The sequence below is a fragment of the Podarcis muralis genome, chromosome 7 (assembly GCF_964188315.1).
Source record: "Podarcis muralis chromosome 7, rPodMur119.hap1.1, whole genome shotgun sequence".
Lineage (NCBI taxonomy): Eukaryota > Metazoa > Chordata > Lepidosauria > Squamata > Lacertidae > Podarcis > Podarcis muralis.
The window spans coordinates 88663949-88690270 of record NC_135661.1 but is presented as its reverse complement, the minus strand read 5'-3'; the positions used below and the strand labels follow the sequence as shown (position 1 = coordinate 88690270).

Sequence of the window (26322 nt, the reverse complement as noted above, 5' to 3'; positions counted from 1 at the left end):
CCCTCTGCCTCCTTACACTTCCAACATTTGTTGTCAGACAGGTGATGTATCTTAGCTAACTTGACTGGGGTCATGTACCACCGGTATATCATTTTCATAATGTTTTCCTTCAGGGCACTACATGCCGTGAATTTCATTCCGGTGTTCCATAACCTCTCCCAGTCTTCAAACATAATGTTGTGTCCAACATCCTGTGCCCATTTTATCATGGCAGATTTAACTGTCTCATCCTGTGTATTCCATTTAAGCAGCAAGTTATACATTTTCGAAAGTGTCTTAGTTTTTGATTCTAACAATTCCGTCTCTAATTTCGATTTTTCCACCTGGAAACCAACTTTTTTGTCCATTTTAAAAACCTCTTGAATTTGAGCATAGTGTAACCAATCTCGCACCTTATTTTTTAGTTTATCCTGGCTCTGCAACTTCCAGTTATCTCCAATTTTTTCAATTAATTCCCAATATTTCGGCCAATAGGCCTCCATATTGGGTCTTTTTCGAACCTGAAACTGTTCTTAACCTGAAGCACCACTTTAGCTAATGGGGCCTCCCGCTGCCGCTGCGCTGCTGGAACCCGATTTCTGTTCTCACCCTGAAGCAAAGTTCTTAACCTGAAGCACTATTTCTGGCTTAGTGGAGTGTGTAACCTGAAGCGTATGTAACCTGAAGCGTATGTAACCCGAGGTACCACTGTATACACATTAAAAGTGATGATGATGAACGTCCAGTCCCAGCAATGAGTCTCTTCACTTCAGGCTGATAGCCAGGGCTCTGGCTCTCAAACGGTTAAAACCCGCCCCCCCCCCGGAAAGGGATCCTCCCCACTCCCATCTTTGGGGGTTCAGCTTCAGCAGCTCACCTCCAGACACGTCAACCCAGGGAAACTCTTCGGAGCTCAAAGTACCAAAGCTCACTCATGCGGCTAGTCCGCAACAACTTTCTGTTACTTCCCATCTGCTGGCATGGAAGCATGCAGGGTTTTTTTTGGGGGGGCACTCCTATTAACCAGGGAAGGTATATAGGAAATGGTTGGGGGGGGCATACTTCTCAAACCCCCCATCCATTTTTTTGCCTTCTCTCAAAGGGGCTGCCTTTGCGTGGGGAGAGATCTCTGTCGAGGGGGGGTGCCTTCACCCCATGCATACCCACCCCAGAATGGGAAGCGGCTCCTTAGACGGCGGTTGCAACAGCTCGGCCGTTAGAGCGCTAGGCTTTTAACCCCAAGGTCGTGGGTTCGAGTTCTGCTTGGGGCAAAAGATTCGCGCGTCGCAGCCTGGGGCTGGGCTGGATGACCCTTGTGGTCCCTTTCCAGTTCCGCGGTTCTTCTAGGGCTCTCCGCGGAGGCTCCGGCGACGAGAGGGTTAAGGCTGCTTTCCCCCCCCCCGCCACCCCCCCCCGTTCCCCGCCCCGGGAGAGAGGGAAGGAGGGCGGGCGGCTGGCTCCGGGGAAAGGAGCCGCCGGGCAGCCGCTGCTCAGTCGGGGCTGAGCCGGGCGAGCGCAGCTGAGCCGGCGCGCCCTGCTCGTCTTTGCGCCCCGGAGCCAAGCGCACCTGCCCGGAGGGGGACCCCGATGGGAGCCCGGCACGATGCCCCGACGGCGGCGGCATGAGAAGGCGGCAGCGGCGGACAGAAGCCCCCTTGGGAGCCCCGGAGAGACCACCCACCTCCTCTCCATCGACCGGCCGGGACGGAGGTGAGCAGCAACGCATCGGGGCGCATTGCGCGTTTGGGAAAGGAGAGCCGTGGAGACGTGGGTGGAGGGACCCCCGTTCTCTTGGGCTGGGGCTCCTCTTCCTGCGCCACGGCGCGAGAGAGGTCCCCTGCACACGTGCAGAGTGTTTTCCCTTCTCTTTCTGGGCAGCATGGCTAAGTTCTCCTCTTAGAAACTGAATTATACGATTTCAATTAATTACACGTATTGGTCACTTTTTAATAGACGGGAATATCTCAGGGGGTTGGAGCGGGTCCCTTGACAATTCCGAGCGGCTTGCAACAGTAATAGACACATACATTAAAATGGGTTAAATTAAATTAATTAAATTTACCGGTTGCTTTTTTTTTTAAAACAAAAACAACTCAGTGCAGCTTAGGATAAAACGCACATGTACATTAGAGTGGGCTATCCCCATTTATCTTCAGAACAAGCCTGCCAGGTAGATGAGGCTGTGGACAGAAACTCACCCCCCCCCCCAAAAAAAAAACCCCAGTAAGCATCATAGCTGAGTACAGATTCGCACTCGGGTCTTTGCCCTCAGGGTAGCAAATAATAATGGGCTCCCTACCCAAATCTGTCACACCACGCTTGACATTTGGCAGACTCAGGAAAGCAGGCTGGCTTTTAAAAATTCTTTTGCCTTGGCAAACTTTACTCCTTTAGAGTCTGTGCCAGGTTGAGCCAGACAAATTGACAGTCCAGTCCATGGTTAATTTATAAAAGGAAAGGTTCTGGGGTTCTAAGCCCTGCTTAGAAATTAAGCCCTTCGCCCTGGATGATCTAGTCCACACACTTAACTGTTCAATAAATTTTACAAACCGCCTGATAATCAGCAAATCTCTCAGCTGTGTACATAAAACAGTGAAATAACCACGCAGATAAAAATCAGCTGGATTCAAAAACAAGTTATGCATGACTAAATTACACGTCCGGACAGACTGGCTTGCTGAAATATATATATTTAGCAGGCGTCTAAAAGTATATAAAAGCACCTGACGAATGTTCCCTAGCGAAAATGCATAACGTGCAGGGCTGTTTGCTTAGTGAGGAATGTACTCTGCACGTCCCCAGGGGCCTTCGAATGCTCCAGATCTGACTCCTGGGGCTGAAAAAAGATTCTGGAATTAAGGCCGGGCTCAAATGAAGCTCCATATCGGTCCAACTGGGAAAGTATCATAGAACTGTAGAGTTATAGAACAGGGACCTAGGGTCATCTAGTCCAACCCCCTAAAATGCAGGAACCTCAGTCAATCGTAGATACCCAAAAGGAACAGTGGAGTTGCAACCTTTAAGTAGGACCAACGGAAGGGGAGACCAAGCTTTCAAACGCCCCAGAACTCCTCTTCAGGTTGGGTGTTAAGAAGAAGGGGCAAACAGGCAGGAGAATTGCAGAGCCCAAAGGGACCCCCAAAGCTCATCTAGCCCAGCCCCCCTTCAGTGCAGGAATCGCAGTGGTGATTCTCTTTGCGCCCTGATTAGGGGCCTCAAAGATTGCACTGGGCCTCCCCCCCCCCCATGAATGTCAGCCCCTCTTCTGATCGCTGGTGACCCAGAAGTAATTTTAGGTAAAGGTAAAGGGACCCCTGACCATTAGGTCCAGTTGTGGCCGACTCTGGAGTTGCGGTGCTCATCTCGCTTTACTGGCCGAGGGAGCCGGCGTACAGCTTCCGGGTCATGTGGCCAGCATGACTAAGCCGCTTCTGGGGAACCAGAGCAGTGCACGGAAACGCCGTTTACCTTCCCACCGGAGCGGTACCTATTTATCTACTTGCACTTTGCCATGCTTTCGAACTGCTAGGTTGGCAGGAGCAGGGACCGACAATGGGAGCTCACCCCGTCGCGGGGATTCGAACCGCCAACCTTCTGACTGGCAAGTCCTAGGCTCTGTGGTTTAACCCACAGCGCCACCCGCAGCCCTTTTAGACATGGCCTAATGTCTCCAGGGTGGCCGAGGGAACTGCTGCCTGTCTCTCCCAGTTCCCTGGACCTTCTGCCCCCTTAGCCACTGAGGTCAGTTATGGACCCCCAAAAGGAGACTTCTAAAACCTTGAGAGCCACTGCCAGCGTGTGCAGTCAAGACTGCGCTATGTTCTGGTTTCGGGGTCTTATGGACTGGCATCTCCCCCTGCGGGTGGTATTCTGCAACATGTATAGCTCAATTTCTACAGCACAGGACTCTGAATCTCAGGGCCCTGGGCAAAATATTCCTCCATTGCAGGGGGCTGGATTAGATGACCCTCGTACTCCTGCCCACGAGGCTATGCCATTGACGCAATAATCGTGTGTCAGTGCAGGATTTATACGAGACCGTCCACACGTCATTCCGTTTTATTAGTTGTTTTGGGACTTTTCCCGTGTGGATCTGGACATGAGAAGTAATATGCTAGATTAAATGTAAAGTATTGGTTGTGTTTAGAAAGGATTTATGAATGATTTAGTAAACTTATTGATTAATAATAATAATAATAATAATAATAATAATAATAATAAAGATTTTATTTATATCCCGCCCTCCCCAGCCGAAGCCGGGTTCAGGGCGGCTAACAACAATAAAACAGTACAGAAAGTACAGCACAAACAACACTCTAAAATCATGCATTATAAAATTAATTAATTCAAGCCACTGGCAACCATTGGGCCAGAGCTCCGCGAAGATTGCCGAGGGAGGGAGTCAGGCTGTGCCCTGGCCAAAGGCCTGGTGGAACAGCTCTGTCTTGCAGGCCCTGCGGAAAGATGTCAAGTCCCGCAGGGCCCTGGTCTCTTGTGACAGAGTGTTCCACCAGGTCGGAGCCACAGCTGAAAAAGCCCTGGCTCTAGTTGAGACCAATCTAACCTCTCTGTGGCCTGGGACCTTCAAGATGTTTTTATTTGAAGACCGTAAGTTTCTCTGTGGGGCATACCAGGAGAGGCGGTCCCGTAGGTACGAAGGTCCTAGGCCGTATAGGGCTTTAAAGGTTAAAACCAGCACCTTAAACCTGATCCTGTACTCCACCGGGAGCCAGTGCAGCTGGTATAGCACCGGGTGACTCGTAAGGAGTCTCGCTGCAGCGTTCTGCACCCGCTGGAGTTTCTGGGTCAGTCTCAAGGGCAGCCCCACGTAGAGCGAGTTACAATAATCCAGTCTGGAGGTGACCGTCGCGTGGATCACAGTGGCTAGGTCAGGGCGAGAGAGGTAAGGAGCCAACTGCTTAGCTTGGCGGAGATGGAAAAATGCCGCCTTTGTTATAGCTGCAATCTGCGCTATAGAATATTTGTGTGAGATTGTATGGGGAAAATACGGAATAACAGATACAATCTTGCTTAAAATGTATACAGGAAGTGCAGTGTAAGCGACGGAAGTCAGTCAGTGACATTTTATTATTATTTTCATATTGAGATATTTGTAGAATAAATTTGGAAGAAATTCTTCCAACTTTTCTTCTTCTTCTTCTATTTTTTTCTCCTTTTTTCTTTCGTTCTTTTTTATATATGTGTGCTTATCTGAAATATATATGTATGTATGTATTTGCAATATTTTGCTTATATTTTGTAATAAATATATTAAATAAATAAATAAAGGAAAAGGAAAAAGGGTTTTTTAAAAAGAGAAGGTAATATGCTAGCCACCTTTAAATCTTTGAAGGGCTGTCCCATGGATGATGGAGCAAGCCCACGGATTCAAATTGCAAGAAGCGAGATTCCAACCAAATACCAGGAACGCTATTCCAACTAAATATTAAGAAGAACTCTCTGAGGGCTACGAGCTGTTTTAACAGTGGAACAGACAACCTAGGAATGTGGCAGACTCTCCTCGTTGTAGTGTCTTAATTAAGCCTTCGGAATTTCTTTTGCATTGCAAGGGGTTGGACTAGAATATGACCCTGGAGGGGTCGCTTGCATCTCTACAATTCTATGATTGCCATCTGGAGAGGCAATCTTGTACTACAGCGCAACAAAAGCAGGACACCCCCCTACATCCCGGGAATAATAAAATCATCATCATCACCATCATCTGTGGCATCAAAGGAAGTCAGGATTTCCGCTGGAAGTTCTGGAAACAGAGTGGGATGACTACCCAACAGGTTTTGCAGGCACAAAAGCTATTGAAAGCAGAATCGCGTCTAACCGCCCTGACAGCGTCACAAGTGCAATTCATCCTGAATGCACGATTTTTAAAAAAGGATGTCTGGAGGGGCCCATAGCAGTGTCCTAAATGGATCTGTCCAGGGAAGCGGGTTAAACCACAGAGCCTAGGACTTGCTTGGTCCCTGCTCCTGCCAACCTAGCAGTTCGAAAGCATAGTGCAAGTGCAAGTAGATAAATAGGTACTGCTCTGGCGGGAAGGTAAACGGCATTTCCGTGCGCTGCTCTGGTTCGCCAGAAGCGGCTTGGTCCTGCTGGCCACATGACCCAGAAGCTGTACGCCGGCTCCCTCGGCCAGTAAAGTGAGATGAGCGCTGCAATCCCAGAGTTGGCCATGACTGGACCTAATGGTCAGGGTCCCTTTACCTTTACCTTTAACTGGATCTGGACAGCCTTTGGGGCTCCTGGACAAGTGTCCCCCCCCCCCGACATTGATACATTTCAGTAGGGATTATGTGGGAGGGCTTGGTGGCGGATTGTGCCCCGTGTGGGACACTGAGCTGTGCCCCATTTGACAGAGCTGGTCCCTGATCTGGAGGCTTTTCCCCTCCCTCCCTGAAAACCTTCCCTGCCCCCCCCTCTTGGCAAGGAACCCTTAAGGAGCAGGCTGTGGGTGTTTGGGGACAAAGAGTTCAGGCGTATCACAAACGATTTCCTGAGATGATAGGTTTTAACAGTGCCAGCATCTTCTTCAAACACCCTCACACAGCCTCCCCCAGGGTGGTGAAGGATGTTAAGGGAGGATACAGCAGGCGGTGAGGGAAAAGCCCATTTCCTCCCCTGCCCTGCAGAGCAGCTGCTGGTCACAGTAGGCCAATCTGGGCTGGAAGGATGGACAAATCACTGTGATCTCTGTTGTCCGGCCGCTTCCTTCATCCCTCAGCCAGTGAACACAGAAAGCTTCTTCTGCGTCCAGCCTGCACTGGTTGACAGCAGCGTTCTACCTGATGGGAGATGTTCAGAACATTTGCAGGGCACCAGGTTCATAGGATTGTAGAGTTGGAAGGGACCCCACGGGGTCATCTAGTCCAACCCCCTGAAGTGCAGGGATCTCAGCTAAAGCATCCATGGCAGATGGCCACCCAACCTCTGCTTAAAAACTTCAAATGAAGGAGAATCGACCACTTCCCAAGGGAGACTGTTCCACCATTGACCAGCCCTTGCTCCCTAATGTCTAGTCCAACTCTGCCCTGAAGTCAATGCAGCCTTGAAAGGGGAGCCTCCTCACAGCAATTTCTCTCTCTTCTTTTTTTAAGGGGGGGGGGTTTAGTATTTCTAGCACACAAAGAATGAAGATTCCTCCTCTCTCCCCAGCTACGCAGGGGCCCTCCCTGGATCCTATTTATGTTTTCATTTTTGCCGCCCGTCGGCACCAGCTAACAAAATTGCGACGATAAAAAACGAGTTTAAGGCGGTAATTGCATCAGCGCAAATGCAATTTCTGAAGCCTACAGAACACATGGAGGCGGCAGCCGGGGCATAAATGAGCAACCTGGTTAAAACTGCCTCTCTCTCTCTCCCCCCCCCCTCTAAATGCTTCTGCTTGCTTTGGGAAAATGTGGTGCTGGGGTGTCTTAATCTCCAGAGCAGGAGAAAACAAGCTGGCTCCCTCTTCCATGTGACAGCCCTTGAGATATTTGAAGATGGCTGTCCTGTCAGCTCTCAGTCTTCCCTTCTCCAGGCTACACATACCCAACCCCTTCAACCGTTCCTCATAAGGCTCCTCTGCACACCTTCCAGCTTGTCAGTATCCATCTTAAACTGTAGCACCCAGAACGGGACACAGTGCTCCAGGGGTGGCCTGACCAAAGCAGAATGTTGTTTTTCAGTCGTTTAGTCGTGTCCGACTCTTCGTGACCCCCTGGACCAGAGCACGCCAGGCACTCCTGTCTTCCACTGCCTCCCGCAGTTTGGTCAAACTCATGCTGGTAGCTTTGAGAACACTGTCCCACCATCTCATCCTCTGTGGTCCCCTTCTCCTTGTGCCCTCCATCTTCCCCAAAATCAGGGTCTTTTCCAGAGAGTCTTCTCTTCTCATGAGTTGGCCAAAGTCTTGGAGCCTCAGCTTCAGGATCTGTCCTTCCAGTGAGCACTCAGGGTTGATTTCCTTCAGAATGGAGAGGTCCATGGGACTCTCAAGAGTCTCCTCCAGCACCAGAATTCAAAAGCATCCATTCTTCGGTGATCAGCCTTCTTTATGGTCCAGCTCTCACTTCCACACATCACTACTAATGTGAAATAGATTGGGACTATTATTGGGCAGGTGGGGCTCGTCCACCTGGGAAGGTAGCCCTTCCAGGAGAAGGAAAACTATCGATCCTAAACCTTCTTTAGGAGAAGAAAAGACTTGGGAGCAAAGCCTACACAAATCTCTAAGGCGGTTGGATGGTGCCTTGTATGCCTCCATCCAGCAACTCCTGCTGCCAAGCCAGTGCCAAATGTCTTCCTCTGCTTTCCGTTGGACCACATCCGTGAGGGGGTCTTGTCAACTTGGCAGCCCAGGAGCTCCAGACACACTCGCCGGGGAGGTCACTTTGGTGATGCTAACACAGCAAAAACAATGCAGTTATGAGTTACCGGTCTCTGCAGCTACAGCAAGCGCTGTGATTCTCCAGCAGATTGATTTGGCCCGCAGGAGCACACTCCATTGTCTCTGCAGACCAATGGATGCCCACAAAATTACCGTATTTTTTGCTCTATAAGACTCACTTTTTCCCTCCTAAAAAGTAAGGGGAAATGTGTGTGCGTCTTATGGAGCGAATGCAGGCTGCGCAGCTATCCCAGAAGCCAGAACAGCAAGAGGGATCGCTGCTTTCACTGCGCAGCGATCCCTCTTGCTGTTCTGGCTTCTGAGATTCCGAATATTTTTTTTCTTGTTTTCCTCCTCCAAAAACTAGGAGCGCCTTGTGGTCTGGTTCGTCTTACAGAGCGAAAAATACGGTACTAATCCTCCATTCATTCCTTTACTGTGTTTCACACTGCATTCCTGCCAGTGAATTTTAAATATATTTATGCTGGTGACCATCGCTGCCTCTCCTGGGAGCAAATCCCAGAGCTTCAGCTGTACTGGATAAGGCCCCACAGGATTCTAGTATTATGGGATGGAGGAAAGTTCTCTATCCACTTTCTCTACAACATGCATAATTTAGCACACCTCTGTGAGGTCTCTCTCTCTGGTCCTCCCCATTTATCTAGCCTTTTGGCTAGATAAAAAATTTAAAAAAGCAACCCCAAATGTTGTAACCTTTCCTCTTAAAGGATATGCTCCACCCCTTGATCATTCCGATTGTGTTTCTTCTGCAAACAAGCAGAGATGCTTACAGCTGATAAAATGCACTTTTGATCAAAGTCACACACTGGATCCTTCAAGGAGGGGGTGACCCTCCCCAGAACGAATTGCCTGCCCCGCTGTTAACACCTCCATCCTGTCTGGGTTGGACTTCCTGGGTTCCTCCATGGGTGCTTTGGGCATCTGAGCAGGGGTCCCTTCATGCCTTAACCTCTCAGGGGCTCCAGGGCTGATGTCTCTGCCAGGCCACGTAGCTGAGGATTCCCAGCGGCGACTCAGCTTCTCGGAAATATCAAGTTTCTAGGCCTCATGATCAGAGGTCGGTTTCTAGAAGAGGACATGCCACGATACCCCTCCAGGCACCAACAACTGAAGGAGGACACTCACAAACATGCATAGAGGGCAACGCCGTTTAGCTGCGATCCCTGCATTGCAGGGGGTTGGAATGGATGACCCTCAGGGGTCCCTTCAAAAATCTGCAGCTCTATGATTATCACAGACAGTGAGCGGCCAGGAGAGACCCAAGTCCTGGGAGGGGGAAACAGCCAGACATGATGGATCCCTGTTTTGCAAGCTGGAGAAGGTGAGACAGATAGGATAGGCAGTCTGGCAGCCAAGTCCTTCTTCATGCCATGCTCAGTTAACCTATGGAACTCTCTTCCACTGGAGGCACTGATGGCCACTAACGTGGATGGTTTTAAAAGAGGATTAGACAGATTCATGGGGGAAGAGATCTGATCTCCCAGTATCCAAAGGGCTGCCACATACAAGTGATGGAGAAGATTTGGAGCCAATTGATCCATATTACAAAAAAAAAAGGGGGGGGGGATTTAGATTAAACACTGGGATGAACTTCCTGGCAGTACGGGCTGTTCCACAGTGTCAGAGGCTGGAAGGTTTTTTAGCCCAGGTTGGTTGACCACTGTGGTAAGAATTTTAAGGTCTTAGATATATAATAAATGTTCATAAATGTGCCAACCAAGCACGTGCATAGATCAGCACAGGAAGACCGACCTGAAACCATTTTTTGGGCTCCCAAACTGACCAAATGTTTTCTCTGCAAGGTCAAAGGAAAATGGAAAAGCCTCCCCATTGTCTTTTCCTTCACAAATCCTGTCTTAAGGGTATGTCTGTGTATGAATAGGGTGAGCCAGACTACCAGGAAAGGCAATCAGATAAGCTATTATCAGATAACTTGGCAGACAGGAAAAACAACAACACTCAAATTTCTGTTGTAGACCGCCTTTTCTGTGATGTAGGTATGGTGTTTCTGGGGAGTGGTCTTAGGTTACACCCTTTGTGTGATGTATGTATGATGTATGGAGGGGTGGTCTTGAGCAGGGAATTTAAAATGTCTATATAAGGGCAGGCACACCTTTGTTCTGGGTCCTCCTCCTTCTTTTGCGTGTGAGGGGAGCACCCTGTTGCAACAGATAAACAAAGATCAGGCTTACGAGCTGCTTTGCTTCTCAATACTCTCTGCTTGGCCTCTGTTATTTTCTCCTACCAATAGGGAACCTACGAAAGGACTCTATATGGGCTCCTGGATACTCTATATGGGCTCCTGGATAAGGGAAAAAGGGCAGATTTTGTTTACAACACCACCTGCCAGGGATGCTGGAGCAGGGGGTTGGACTAGAGCAGTGTTTCCCAACCGGTGTTCCGCGGCACACTAGTGTGCCGCGAGACGTTGCCTGGTGTGCCGCGGGAAAAATTGGCGGGGGGGGGGGGAATAAAGGGGAAAAAAATTATTCCCCCACCGCCAGGCGTGGGGCTGGGGCGGGGGAAGCCCGAGCTTCCCCCTCCCCCAGAACGGGACCCAGAGCCATGCCGAAGCTGCGCGCAGCTTTGGCATCGCTCTGGGAGCTTGCGGGGCTGGGGGAGGAGGAAGCCCTCCGCCAGCCTCCAAACCATGTCGGGAGACAGCGGGATGGCGCGCTGCGCCTCTCCCGCTGTCCCCCGATTTTGCAGGGCTGGCGATGGGGAGGAGCAGGCTTCTCCCCCCGCCAGCCTTCCAGCCAAGTCGGGGGGGCAGCGGCAAGGGCGCGCTGCGCCTCTCCCGCTGTCCCCCGATTTTGCAGGGCTGGCGATGGGGAGGAGCAGGCTTCTCCCCCCGCCAGCCTTCCAGCCAAGTCGGGGGGGCAGCGGCAAGGGCGCGCTGCGCCTCTCCCGCTGTCCCCCGAGTTTGCAGGGCTGGCGATGGGGAGGAGCAGGCTTCTCCCCCCGCCAGCCTTCCAGCCAAGTCGGGGGGGCAGCGGCAAGGGCGCGCTGCGCCTCTCCCGCTGTCCCCCGAGTTTGCAGGGCTGGCGATGGGGAGGAGCAGGCTTCTCCCCCCGCCAGCCTTCCAGCCAAGTCGGGGGGGCAGCGGCAAGGGCGCGCTGCGCCTCTCCTGCTGTCCCCCGAGTTTGCAGGGCTGGCGATGGGGAGGAGCAGGCTTCTCCCCCCGCCAGCCTTCCAGCCAAGTCGGGGGGCAGCGGCAAGGGCGCGCTGCGCCTCTCCCGCTGTCCCCCGAGTTTGCGGGGCTGGCGATGGGGAGGAGCACGCTTCTCCCCCCGCCAGCCTTCCAGCCAAGTCGGGGGGCAGCGGCAAGGGCGCGCTGCGCCTCTCCCGCTGTCCCCCGAGTTTGCGGGGCTGGCGATGGGGAGGAGCAGGCTTCTCCCCCCGCCAGCCTTCCAGCCAAGTCGGGGGGGGGGGGGAGCGGCAAGGGCGCGCTGCGCCTCTCCCGCTGTCCCCCGAGTTTGCGGGGCTGGCGATGGGGAGGAGCAGGCTTCTCCCCCCGCCAGCCTTCCAGCCAAGTCGGGGGGCAGCGGCAAGGGCGCGCTGCGTTTCTCCGCCGTCCCCCGAGTTTGCGGGGCTGGCGATGGGGAGGAGCAGGCTTCTCCCCCCGCCAGCCTTCCAGCCAAGTCGGGGGGCAGCGGCAAGGGCGCGCTGCGTTTCTCCGCTGTCCCGGACGGCTTTCAAAAGCCTGCCTTCAAAAGCCGTCCGGGACAGCGGAGAAACGCGCTGCCTTTCTCCGCTCTCCCGGGAAGGCAGGCAGGGGGGAGCAAAGGCTTTCGCCCCCGCCCGCCTTCAGAAGAGGTCAAGGACCTTCTAAAGCCATCCGGGACAGCGGTGAAACGCGCTGCCTTTCTCCGCTCTCCCGGGAAGGCAGGCAGGGGGGAGCAAAGACTTTCGCCCCCGCCCACCTTCAGAAGAGGTCCAGGACCTCTTCTGAAGGCGGGCGGGGGGCGAAAATCTTTGTCCCCCCTGCCTGCCTTCCCAGGGGCTTTTAAATCGCCCCGGACAGCGGAGAAGTCCTCCGCTGTCCCGGGCGATTTTAAAATGCCGCCCGCCAGCATTTTAAGATTGCCCCGGACAGCGGAGAAGTCCTCCACTGTCCCGGGGTTTTTTAAAATGCTGGGGGTGGGAAGAAAAGCCCTTGTCCCCCCCCCCAGCCTTCAGAAGAGGTTGGGGGACAGACTGTCCCCGGACCTGGTCTGAAGGCGGTTTCCCTAGGAACGTATTAATTGATTTTCAATGCATTCCTATGGGAAACCGTGCATCGCAAGAAGAAAAACTCACAAGACGAAGAGACTTGCGGAACGAATTAATTTCGTCTTGTGAGGCACCACTGTATCCGGAGAGGCGGCCTTCAGGCGAGTTTTAATTTTAATTTTCCTTCTCCCACTTAATGCCCCACGCTCGCCCGAGCAGCTTGCAGTCCTCGGTAACCACGGCGACCCGAGGGAGGGGAGGGAACAGGGAAGTCGAGGGCGGCGGCGAGCCGCGATGACGTCAGTGGGCCGCGCCGCCTCGCCCTGGCACGGTGTGAGAGCCCCGGCTAGTGGCGCGAGCTTCAGAATAAGTGGGATCCGCGTGCGCGAGACCGAGATCGCGGGTAAGGAGCTCAGCCCTGGGCAGGAGGAAGCGGGGCCGCGCGTGCGGGCCACATCCCCACAGAGAGCGAGCCTCCCCCGGCCCACCACTCCGGGCAGGTCCACTCGCATGAGGAGGTGGCGATGGCGACGGCCGGCAGCTTGCCTGCAATGCCATCCCTCGAGCAGGCGAGGAGCCCGGAGGCTACCAGATGCGAGTCCTCTTTCCCACCCTGCTCGGGAGTCCAGAGCACTTGGTCGCATTCAGGATCTAGAGTGGGGAAGCGGGGCTTGTGTCTGGGCTGGACACATTGGGCTGCCTGTGCCGCTCGACCTGCGGGGAGAAATCAGGGTGGGAGTCACGACCGTGAGGCAGGGCTGCCAAGTGTGGCAGAAGAGGACACGGCCGTCGCACCTGTCCTTAGGTAGGAGCTTCTTCCGTGTCGACCTGCTGCCCTAAAGTCTTGGCTTTTTTCTTGGCTTTTTGGCGGTTGGCACAGAAGGAAGGCAAGGGGGAGGGGAAAAAATTGAAACTTACACTTTCGTGCGTCCCTCCCGGCGTGACGCTGCGCGCTGACGTCACGGGGCTGTAATGGTGGTGTGCCTCGAGATTTTTTTCATGAAACAAGTGTGCCTTTGCCCAAAAAAGGTTGGGAAACACTGGACTAGAGGACCTTTGAGGGTCCCCCCTCCAACTCTGATGATTCTATAAGCCTAGCTGGAAAGACACCGTCTCTTACTTGGGACCCCGGCACAAAAGATGATTCAGGTCTTTCTCTCTCTCTCTCGTTATTTCACATGTTTCGAGTCTGACTCCTGGTACCGTGAAGACCAGCAACCCCCCAAATTATAATTATTTATTAAAATGTATTCTGCTGCTCAGATTAAGGTAAGGCATGAGTTGCATGCAGGCTTTGGCATTTGGGGACGGGAGGTAAGGATTGTGGCATGCAGCGGCAACCAGAATCCCAATAATAATAATAACAATAATAATAAAAATTTATTATTTATACCCCGCCCATCTGGCTGGGTCTCTCCAACCACTCTGGGCGGCTTCCAACAAATCATTAAAATACAGTGGTCTGTTAAACATGAAAAGCTTCCCTAAACAGGGCTGCCTTCAGATGTCTTCTAAAAATCTGGTAGTTGTTTTTCTCTTTGACATCTGATGGGAGGGCGTTCCACAGGGCGGGCACCACCACCAAGAAGGCCCTCTGCCTGGTTCCCTGTAACCTCACTTCTCGCAATGAGGGAACAGCCAGAAGGCCCTCGGAGCTGGACCTCAGCGTCCAGGCAGAACGATGGGGGTGGAGACGCTCCTTCAGGTATCCTGGGCCTTTGAGGCCGTTTAGGGCTTTAAAGGTCAGCACCAACACTTTGAATTGTGCTCGGAAACGTAATCCCAAACAGTGGCTGGTCTTGGGTGGAGGTGTGGTTGGGGCAGGCACAGGAATATACCCCAAAAGCGCAGGTTAAAGGGATCTCAGAAAGCTGGTGGTGAAGTTTTCTTGGTCCCTGGAGAATCTGCTGCCAGTCAGAGCGGCAGAGAGTCCCAGGAGAGAGAGGCGAACCTTCTGATCTGACACAAGTCAGCTTTTGTATTTCTCCCGAGCGAAAGGATGCCTGAGATGGCGTCTCCATCTGTTGAGGCTGAAATATCAGCACGAATTGGCAGCTGTTGCAGTAGCAGGAGATGAGGACAAGCGCTGCCGCTTGATTTGAATCTCTTTGGGTTTGTGGTCTACAGAAGGGAACCAGGTTTGAGATTGTGATGCTGGTGGGGGCTTAGCGGAGAAGGAAGCGAATCAGCCTGCCAGACTTTGCCAACCTGTTCAGGGAAGTTTTTAATATGTAATGCTGTACTGTTTTTAACACTGATTGGGAGCCGCCCAGAGTGGCTGGGGAAACTCAGCCAGATGGGCGGGGTATAAATAATAAATTATTATTATTATTATTATTATAACCTGGGGCCCAAAACAACTGCAGGTTGGCGGAGGATGCAGACCTGGGCAGCGCCTCTGAGCATGTTAAGAGTGCGGGGCTTCCAACGAGCTCCCTAATGAGGTGGTTCGGCCACCAAAAAGGGCTGGTGCAATTCCAGACTGCACCAACGAAGGTCTAGCACCCAGGCCAAAGGAAATAATAAGGTAAAAAGGTAAAGGTACCTCTGCCCGTACGGGCCAGTCTTGACAGACTCTAGGGTTGTGCGCCCATCTCACTCAAGAGGCCGGGGGCCAGCGCTGTCTGGAGACACTTCCGGGTCACGTGGCCAGCGTGACAAAGCTGCATCTGGCGAGGCAGTGCAGCACACGGAAACGCCGTTTACCTTCCCGCCAGTAAGCGGTCCCTATTTATCTACTTGCACCTGGGGGTGCTTTCGAACTGCTAGGTTGGCAGGCGCTGGGACCGAGCAACGGGAGCGCACCCCGCCGCGGGGATTCGAACCGCCGACCATGCGATCGGCAAGGAAATAATAGCCCTGCTCTATTCTGCCTGGGTCAGTGTCCTCCTGGAATCCTGTGTCCAGTTCTGGCCATGCCAGTTTAAGAAGGAGATTGAAAAACTGGAAGGTGTGCAGAGAAGGGCAACCAAGGTAATAATAATAATAATAGTAATAATAATAATAATAATTTATTATTTATACCCGGCCTATCTGGCTAAGTTTCCCCAGCCACTCTGGGCGGCTCCCAATCGAGTGTTAAAAACAATACAGCATTAAATATTAAAAACTTCCCTAAACTGGGCTCCTTCAGATGTCTTTTAAAGATAAGATAGCTGCTTATTTCCTTCACATCTGATAGGGCGTTCCACAGGGCGGGTGCCACTACCAAGAGGGCCCTTTGCCTGGTTCCCTGTAACCTCACTTCTTGCAATGAGGGAACCGCCAGAAGGCCCTCAAAGGTGGATCTCAGTGTCCGGGCTGAACGATGGGGGTGGAGATGCTCCTTCAGGTATACAGGACCAAGGCCGTTTAGGGCTTTAAAGGTCAGCACCAACACTTTGAATTGTGCTCGGAAATGTACTGGGAGCCAGTGTAGGTCTTTCAAGACCAGTGTTATGTGGTCCCGGCGGCCGCTCCCAGTCACCAGTCTAGCTGCCGCATTCTGGATTAGTTGTAGTTTCCGAGTCACCTTCAAAGGGAGCCCCACGCAGAGCGCATTGCAGTAGTCCAAGCGGGAGATAGCTAGATGATCAAGGGAGACCAAGCCTTGTGAGGAACGGTCGAAGGAGCTGGGGACGTTTAAGCCTGGAGAGGAGAAGACTGAGAGGAGACGTGATAGCCATCTTCAAATATCTGAAGGGCTGTCACGGAAGATGGAGTAAGCTCGTTTTCTGGTGCTCCAGAGTGCAAGAGACTGAACCAATGGCTTCAAGTTACAAGAAAGAAGATTCTAACTAAATATCAGGAATAACTTTCTGTAGATAAGAGCTGTTGGAGGTTGTGGACCCTCCTTGCTTGGAGGTTTCTAAGCAGAGGTTCGATGGCCATCTGTCATGGATAATTTAGCTGAGATTCCTTCATTGCAGGGGGTTGAACTGGATGACCCCCAGGGTCTCAAACCGACAATTACCGTATTTTTCGCTCTATAAGACGCACCAGACCACAAGACGCACCTAGTTTTTGGAGGAGGAAAACAAGAAAAAAAATATTCTGAATCTCAGAAGCCAGAACAGCAAGAGGGATCGCTGCGCAGTGAAAGCAGTGATCCCTCTTGCAGTTCTGGCTTCTGGGATAGCTGCGCAGCCTGCATTCGCTCCATTAAGACGCACGCACATTTCCCCTTACTTTTTAGGAGGGAAAAAGTGAGTCTTATAGAGCAAAAAATACGGTATATGATTCTTTGACTCTTGCTGCAACAGACAAGCATGGCTAAATAATAATAATAATAATAATAATAATAATAATAATAATAATATATTATTATATATTATTATTACTGCTCTCGAACTTTTCTTCTTGTCTCCTCTTGTCCCGCGAATCCCAGCTGGGTTTGCTTTTTGTCGCAGGGACGGCGTCTTGGTGCTCTGCACATGCTCAGCAGCACTGTGCCCTTTGCATTTCCTTGAGGCAGGCAGGCACTGAGAAACAGCCAGGCCCCGGCTACAGCCCGGCCGTGCTTGCTCTCCGTGGGAGACAAGGAGGCCCCGGCAACCTGGACACTCCTCAAGCCCAGGCTTGCACCAAACCCTAGACGTGGTTATTTACTGAGACCTCGAGATTAGCTGGGCAGGCGCTTGGCAGACGCGCCCAAACCAAACACGCCCAGGTGATGAAAATCCCTGACTTAGGGGCTGGGAGAGAGGCTGGGGAGTGTGGCTTGGAGCAAGCACCCTGCCTGCCTGGGGAAGGCGGCCGGGGTTAATCAATACCACTTAAACCCATTTGCCTATTTCCAAAACCTGGCTGCCTCTTCCCTTTTGAGGCACTGGAGGAAAGCGTGTGTCAATCAAAGGACTGCTGTCTACTGTCACAAGCCTGCCTTTGTCTCGCATCCTCTGCCCCTCAAAGGTCTGTCCTCAGTAACTCAAAACTTCCTGGTTCCTAACTGGCTGTTGCAAGGCTGATTTAAGAGAAGTCATGTCCTTCCGATTGCTGCACCTTGTTTTGAAAGTGAGCGGGGGGGGGGGGGTCTTTTAAGAGTCGTTTGCTAGGCAGAAACCCAACAGAACCCGGCTCATTCTGTACCTTTTGTTTTGTTTTTTTATAAGATATTTATTAAGATTTTTTAAAGTATTACAATAAAAATGAAAAAAAATAACAGAAATACAAAATAAAAATAGTTAAAAACACACAGAATTTCCATTGCTTATTTTCCTTTAGCTTGTTTCCCGGACCTCCTCATACCTCCCTTTTTTGTATTCCACTTCAAATTGTTGGTTCAGCAAATCCTTACCATTAGATTTTTACCTATTTATAACCCTTTTTTCATATTCTCTTAAAGCATTACAGCTGGAAACCACTTAATTTCTATCCAACATCATTCTAAGATTCATTAATTTTACAATATTTCTGTAGATAGTCTTTAAATTTCTTCCCATTCTGTACCTTTTGAACTTCTGCCTGCTGAGCAGCTTCTATAGGAACAGGAACAGGAACAGGAATAGGAATAGGAATTTATTATTTGTACCCCGCCCATCTGGCTGGGTTTCCCCAGCCACTCTGGGCGGCTTCCAACTAAGATTAAAAATACATCAAAATGTCACACATTAAAAACTTCCCTGAACAGGGCTGCCTTCAGATGTCTTCTAAACGTCAGGTAGTTGTTTATCTCTTTGACATCTGGTGGGAGGGCGTTCCGCAGGGCGGGAGCCACCACCGAGAAGGCCCTCTGCCTGGTTCCCTGTAGCTTTGCTTCTCGCAGGGAGGGAACTGCCAGAAGGCCCTCGGCGCTGAACCTCAGGGTCCAGGCAGAACGATGGGGGTGGAGAGGCTCCTATAGGAACAGGGACCCTGCAAGGATTTCAAAAACTTGTCTGCATTTAGCGGATGGGTGAATCGTAGGCTTGGAAGGGACCCTGGCATCATCTAGACCAGCCCCCTGCAACGAAGGAATATGCAGCTGTCGCAGATTGAACCTGCAACCTTGGCATCACCAGCACCAAGCTCTAACCAACTGAGCTATCCAGCGACGATGGTGCTTCTGTTTTCTGAACAAGCAAGGGCTTCATAGAATCATAGAGTTTCTGAGTTGGAAGGGACCTCCAGGGCCCAACCCCCTGTAATGTAGGAATCCAAGCTAAATAGCATTTTTTTGGGGGGTGGGATCTTCTAAATTCTGGAGTCCCGACAGTGTCAAGTCACTGCGCTACCAGAACAGGGACACTTCCAACTACCTCAGAAGATGTTGGAATCTCCTACCTTGGAGGTTTTTAAACAAGAGGATGGACAGCTATCTGCCAGGGATTACCGGTTTTTTCGCTCCATAAGACACACTTTTTTCTTCCTAAAAAGTAAGGGGAGATGTTTGTGCGTCTTATGGGGCGAATGCGTGGTCCCTGGAGCTGAATTGCCCAGGGGGAAAAAGCAGATCATTATTATTATTTTTTTTGAAAGAGGGAAGTGGGTGTTGAAAGCCGATCGGGGAGAGAGATAAGGGACGCTAGAGATAAAGGAGGCTGCCTGGGAGGGGGGAGGTAAGGACAGCAAACTTGCAAAGGGGGGAAACAGGAAGACTAAAGCAATGAGGAGAGAAATTAGAAGAAAAGGAGGAGCAAAAAACTGCCCCAGCTAAGGAAAAGACACTAAGGCAAACAAGAGGGAAGGGAGTGTTGAAAAGAAACAGCTGATCGGTGGGATCAGGAGGGAGATAAGGGACCCTAGCGATAAAGGAGGCTGCCTGGGAGGGGGGAGGTAAAAGCCCATGGATCCTCAGGATTTTTGCATTGGGTCACCCCAAATTCTCCATCAGATCACATAGCATGTCCATGGCTACAGCCTGCACCAAAAAAATCACGCATCCGCTGTTTCCTGGGGCTACAATGGTGCAAAAACCTGGTTACAAAGCATGGATCCACATGGATCCTCAGGATTTTTGCATTGGGCTACCCCAAACTCACCGTCAAATCACGTCTGTGGCCACAGCATGAACCACAAAAATCATACATTCACTGTTTCATTCAGAATATTTCTTTTCTTGTTTTCCTCCTCTAAAAACTAGGTGCGCCTTATGGTCAGGTGCGTCTTATGGAGCGAAAAATATGGTATTTAGTTGGGGTTGGAATAGATGGCCTCTGAGGATCCCTTTCAGTTCTAAGATTCTATGACTTCCTTTCGCTTGCCACGGTGGGGAGGGCAAAAGCTGCTTTGGGCAAGAATTCCCACCAACTCCAGAGCCTGGTGGAAAGTTTTGGGTTCCTGTAAACCAAGTGTGCGCACATGACAGCTGGTTTGTGGCCGCGTCAGAGGCAGAGAGTGCGTTTCTGGGATATAAATAGGCCAGTGGCGGGATAATCAAATTGGGGGTCTGAGCACAGGCTGTTACTGGGAGTCGTGGGGGGGGGGGGAGTAGCAGAGCGTTGACAGAACAGGGGTGAAGGTAGGAGAGAACCCAGGAAGCAGTCAAGCCATCCTTCTTTGTGACACACAAGCCATGCAGCCTGTGTGTCACCTCCTGCCTCTCTCAGAGCATGCAATTTCCAGAGGGGTAGCTGTATTCCTCTGTCAAAGCAAAAAAAACAACAGAGAGTCTTGCGGCGCCTTGAAGACTCACCAGAACATCAGGAGTCCCTCCTTTAAAGCCATCCAAATTGGGGGATGTCCCTGCCTCATGTGGGAGGGAGTTCCATAGTTCATTTAATGAGCTGCATGAAAGATACCTGCATGGCAGGGGGTTGGATTGGATGACCGCTGGGGGTCCCCCTCCAATGACAGTTGGCCATCGGTCAGGGGTTCTTTAGCCCTGGTTAACTCTGTGTTATTCTGGGTGGTGTGTGAATGAATGAATTTTATTATTACGATCACAGACCAGTTCCGGGTCACTTACAATATCAGGAAAATCATAATTGAATTGCAATTGGGTACAACAGAGACAATTTAGATATAGCGGCAGTTATGTATGTGTGTGTGTGTGTGTGTGTGTGTGTGTGTGTGTGTGTGTGTGTATATATATATATATATATATATATATATATATATATATATATAATCTTGATCACTAAAATATAACCTAAAATAATCATTTAAAACCTTAATCATTTTGGTAGTACAGTGGTACCTCGGGTTACATACACTTCAGGTTACATACACTTCAGGTTACAGACTCAGAAATAGTGCCTCAGGTTAAGAATTTTGCTTCAGGATGAGAACAGAAATCGTGCTCTGGCGGCGCTGCAGCAGCGGGAGGCCCCATTAGCCAAAGTGGTGCTTCAGGTTAAGAACAGTTTCAGGTTAAGAACGGACCTCCGGAACGAATTAAGTACTTAACTCGAGGTACCACTGTACAGCTTGTTCCCTAAATTTTATGGCAGTATTAACACAACTGGGTGGTGTGTTTATGGTGGTAACCCCGAACTGTGGTGGCCGAAGCTTCCTGTTTTCTGGCGTTTGTTCTATAGCATTTAAACATTTCCCAGATTCTGGAAGTGGGGAGAGAGAACCGATGCCCTGGGGCCATGGATTTAAAAGCACTGCTGGGGCATGTTCTGCTTTTTGGCACTGAGATGGTGCAGTGATCTTCTTTTCCGCCATTTAAAGAGCTGGGGTTTTGGGGAGGTGGTCTGGGAGCTGCTTTCAGGTTCCTCCGAGCTTCAGTCCCCAAGTGCAGTGGTTGGGGCAATTCCACTCCTGCTAGTATTGGATCACTGCATTAACATGTAGGGATCAGGCAGAGCAAATCCACATCCACGGTCTTTGAGGGAGGACGGGGTGTTTGGGGAGAGGGCGGCACTGTTCTGGCCGCGAACTGAAGCCCTCTCAACGTGCCCATAGTTCGCTTAATGCGCTGCGTGAAACATACTTGCGTTGAAAGGGGGTTGGACTAGATGACCCATGGGGTCCCTTCCAACTCCACGGTTCCACAGTTCTAAGAAGGAGCCCTGAATCTTCCAACAGTCTATTTCGTTGGGAGTTCTATTTTACAAAAGTCTATCAGAATTCCCTTCACAGTGTTCACTCTGCTTAATCAGGTGTGTGTGTGTGTGTGTGTGTGTGTGTGTGTGTGTGTGTCATAGAATTTTAGAATTAGAAGGGACCCCAAGGGGCATCTATATGTCTGTACAGAGAACCGCCACATTTGTCCCTCCTTTCACACCCACACAGATATAGAGGTGGCAACCAAGGGGAACTTTTCACGCATGCGATGGAAACGATGCCATCTCCTATCATTCATCTGTCTCTAAGGTGCCACAGGTTCTTTGCGGATCACGCCTGTGTGTGGCGGGGCAGAGGGCTGAGCGATCTCATTTCTAGCCCTGGAGAGGCAGTTTTTTTAGTCTCTATAACCAGCAGGTTAGGACCTGGTTGGGAAGGGGCTGCGAGACCTATTGCATGGGTAGGCAAACTAAGGTTCGGGGGCCGGATGCGGCCCAATCGCCTTCTCAATCCGGCCCGCGGACAGTCCGGGAATCAGCATGTTTTTACATGAGTAGAATGTGCCCTTTTAGTTAAAATGCATCTCTGGGTTATTTGTGGGGCACAGGAATTCGTTCATCCCCCCCCCCAAATCTAGTCTGTCCCCCCCCCCAAGATCTGAGGGACAGTGGGCCGACCCCCTGCTGAAAACGTTTGCTGACCCCTGGCCTATCTTTTCAGCCCCATCTCCCCCAATCTGGCACTGTCCAGTTCCCATGAGCCAAGCTACAACTCCTGCAGCCTAGCGGGTGTCAAACGTCTTGCCCTGCCGAGAGGGGGGGGGTCTTGTCATCTGGGCAGCCCAGGACCTCCAATCACACTGCCCAGGCTTGCGCAACTCAACGGTCTGACTTCACCCCTGGAGGCGCACTCCATTGTCTCTCGAGACAGGCGGATACCAACAGCAACAAAAAATTTCAAGGTGACTACCTTGTTACCAATGACAAACCTAGACAGCATCTTAAAAAGCAGAGACATCACCTTGCCAACAACCGTATAGTTCAAGCTCTGGTTTTCCCAGTAGTGATGTATGGAAGTGAGAGCTGGACCAGAAAGAAGGCTGATCGCCAAAGAATGGATGCTTTTGAATTCTGGTGCTGGAGGAGACTCTTGAGAGTCCCATGGACTGCAAGAAGATCCAACCTCTCCATTCTGAAAGAAATCAGCCCTGAGTGCTCACTGGAAGGACAGATCCTGAAGCTAAGGCTCCAAGACTTTGGCCACCTCATGAGAAGAGAAGACTCCCTGGAAAAGACCCTGATGTTGGGAAAGATGGAGGGCACAAGGAGAAGGGGACGACAGAGGACGAGATGGTGGGACAGTGTTCGCGAAGCTACCAGCATGAGTTTGACCAAACTGCGGGAGGCAGTGGAAGACAGGAGTGCCTGGCGTGCTCTGGTCCAGGGGGTCGACTCAACGACTAAAGTTTGCCACTGGTCTTGCTAGTCAGGGATGATGGGAGTTGTAGTTCAAAAACAGCTGGAGGCACAAGGTTGGGAAACACTGGACTAAACAACAACACCTTGTTACAGGGGTGAAAATGTATGCAAAGTTCTGAAGTGTCTGGATCTGATTCTATTTTGTTCTTAATCCCCCCCCCCTTTCCTGACAAAGGAGCAGTCTTGTTACACCCCTTCATGGCTATGGTACAGGTTTGGGGTTGTGATTTATTAGCTAGTAGGGGCTGTGTTTCTTGTGGCGTTTTTTTCTTCAAGTGAGCCAAGAGTCACTGAGTGCTGGATCTTTATGCCAGGGCTGAACCTTTTTGGGACCAGGCAGCTAGCAACTTTCTTTCTTTCCTTCCTTCCAGGGAGGCAGGGAGCATACTGCAGCCGACTCATCAGTTTGGAAGCAGGTGGCCAGCGAGGTCCAGACTGGCTTAATTATATTTTGGCCGGTAATGGGGAGAGAAACCAATGTCCTTGGGGAGAGGGAGGGGCACAGCTCCCGTTCCCTCGTTTCATGTCCTCCCCCTAGCCCCACAGAGTTTTCTGCAACACCCCCCCCCCCCCCAGCCTTCCTCATGTTTCTTCTTCTTCTTCTTCGGAGATCCCTCGTAGCTGAGTATGATTGTCTTCCATAACATGGTTTTAACAATGAGTCCGTAAGTGACACTGGAGGCCAGTTCTGAATCCACACATCCTTCCACGGTGGAGACATTGGTTCCTGGGAGGGATTTGATCACGGTGTGGATTTGCCAAGCGTGCCTTCCTCTTAGCACGTTTCTCCCTTGCGTCCTGAGTTCGAGTATGTTCAAAGCCCAGGACACCTTTGGGAAAGGCTGTTCTCCAACTGGAGCGCTCACAGAAGAAGAAGAAGAGTTTGGATTTGATATTCCGCCTTTCACTCCCCTTCAGGAGTCTCAATGCGGCTAACAATCTCCTTTCCCTTCCTCCCCCACAACAAACACTCTGTGAGGTGAGTGGGGCTGAGAGACTTCAGAGAAGTGTGACTGGCCCAAGGTCACCCAGCAGCTGCATGTAGAGGAGCGGAGACGCGAACCCGGTTACCCAGATTACGAGACTACCGCTCTTAACCACTACACCACACTGGCACCACACAGGCCAATGTTTCCCAGTTGTCAGTGTTTATACAGGGGTACCTCGGGTTACATACGCTTCAGGTTACATACGCTTCAGGTTACAGACTCCGCTAACCCAGAAACAATACCTTGGGTTAAGAACTTTGCTTCAGAATGAGAACAAGTCCTAGGCTCTGTGGTTTAACCCGCAGCGCCACCCGTGTCCCTTTAGTGGGCCCTAAGAATATGCACCTCAGGTGCCAAAAGCTGGAATAAAGAGTGTTTCAGGTGGAATCATTACGTTATTTTCAAAGCAGCAGCAGTAAGTGGATGATCGTAATTGGGTTTTCGTTGCAAAGCACTTTGGGCTCAGATCACCGTGCAGAGGCGGCAGGTAAGTGAACAAAATCAAACCCAGCACGTAACTTGTGAATTCTGGTACAAAACTGAACGCTCTGAGAAACTCAAGAAGAGTTTGTTTAAAAAACAACAAACCAACCCCAAAACCCACCCAGGTTTGTGGCACTCAATTAGGGCTGGGAAGAAGGCAGCACAGCAACAACTTTTCCCTGGGCATTTTTGGACCACGTTGACTCGTCCTGCCCGGTTACTCAGTAATGATGTTCTTCTTCCTTTCACTTGGGCTGCTGCGCATGAGCGCATGGAATGAGCGCATGCCCCTCCTGGCACCACCAGGCCAATTATTAACACCGTCCGCGCATGCCGGCTGGTGTGATATGCGCTCCTTGTTTTCTGCTTCATTTCGCTCTCCTGACTCTCCCACATCGCGGGCATAAGGAGCATTGGTTTGGGGGTCGAAGAGGAGTCATGCTCACAAGGACTGAGGAGGCGCCCCCGTTCCTGGATCCGTCCGAAGGGGGCTCAGCGAGCCCAGTGTCCTGCTCTCACAGCGGCCTCAAGCAGGACCTCTCAGCCCTCCTGCGGTTTCCAGGGGCTTTGGGAAGGCTGTTAAAGATGCAAAGCGCAAGTTTATAAATCCGGTGGCCATGCAAAGTGCTTGATTTCCATAGATACCGATGCTCCCACAGAGAAGCAGCCCAGACGGCTCCAGGGGCCTGTGGAGCCTCACTCCGACTCCTCCCCGAGAATTGCACCTAGTACCTCTCTCTCGTACCCTGCTCCTCCGTTCTGGGTTTGCGGAACCGGGCTGGCTGCCTTCCCAGAGCCCCCCGCGCATGCCATTCACCTCATCAGAAATAGGTTACGGAGTCAAGGCCTGCTTTGTACAGACCATGCCTGAACTTTGGTGTCTCCCGAGGGACGTTTTAGGAAGATAAGGAAGATGCCTCATGCAGAATCAGGCCATTATTGTTGTTGTTGTTAAAGGTAAAGGGACCCCTGACCATTAGGTCCAGTCGTGGCCGACTCTGGGGTTGCGGCGCTCATCTCGCTTTATCGGTCAAGGGAGCCGGCGTACAGCTTCCGGGTCATGTGGCCAGCAGGACTAAGCCGCCTCTGGCGAACCAGAGCAGCGCACGGAAACACCGTTTACCTTCCCGCCGGAGCGGTACCTATTTATCTACTTGCACTTTGACGTGCTTTTGAACTGCTAGGTTGGCAGGAGCTGGGACCGAACAACGGGAGCTCACCCCGTCGCGGGGATTCAAACCTTCTGATCGGCAAGTCCTAGGCTCTGTGGTTTAACCCACAGCACCACCCGCATCCCTGTTGTTGTTGTTGTTGCTGTTACTATTATTTATTGATTTATTGATTTATTTTCTATGCCGCCCTATACCCAAAGGTCTCAGGGCAGTTCACATCAAATATATAAAATCAAAACAAAACCAACAACCCAATTAAAAACCCCCCAAAAGAGCTAGCATTTTTTAAAAGGGTATAACAGGGGTAGGCACTCTAAGGACCGTGGGCTGGATGCAGCCCAATCGTCTTCTAAATCCGGCCCTTGAACAGTCCAGGAATCAGCATGTTTTTACATGAGTAGAATGTGTCCTTTTATTTAAAATGCATCTCTGGGTTATTTGTGGGGCATAGGAATTTGTTTATATATATTTTTCAAAATATAGTCCGGCCCGCCACATGGTCTGAGGGTCGGTAGACTGGCCCACGGCTGAAAAAGCTTGCTGACCCCTGGGGTATAGGATGTAGATCAAGACAGGCAAAGGCCTGGATTTTGTAGGGCAGGCTCTACCCGGATGAGGCAGCGAAGGCCCCTAAGCGAGCTATCAGGAGGAAATGCAAATGCAGACCCCGAAGGTTTCCATGGGGTGTGTGTAGC

At 51.1% G+C, this 26322-nt stretch overlaps 1 protein-coding gene across 1 annotated transcript in view; it reads left to right on the top strand.

Annotated features, from left to right (window-relative positions):
• Positions 1 to 1431: 1431 nt before the first annotated feature.
• GPR4 (G protein-coupled receptor 4) overlaps positions 1432 to 26322 on the top strand; it is a 39953-nt gene continuing 15062 nt past the window's right edge. The window contains exon 1 of the mRNA XM_028741902.2: positions 1432 to 1689. The gene's annotated coding sequence lies outside the window, so the exon portion shown is untranslated. The remainder of the gene's footprint in view (positions 1690 to 26322) is intronic.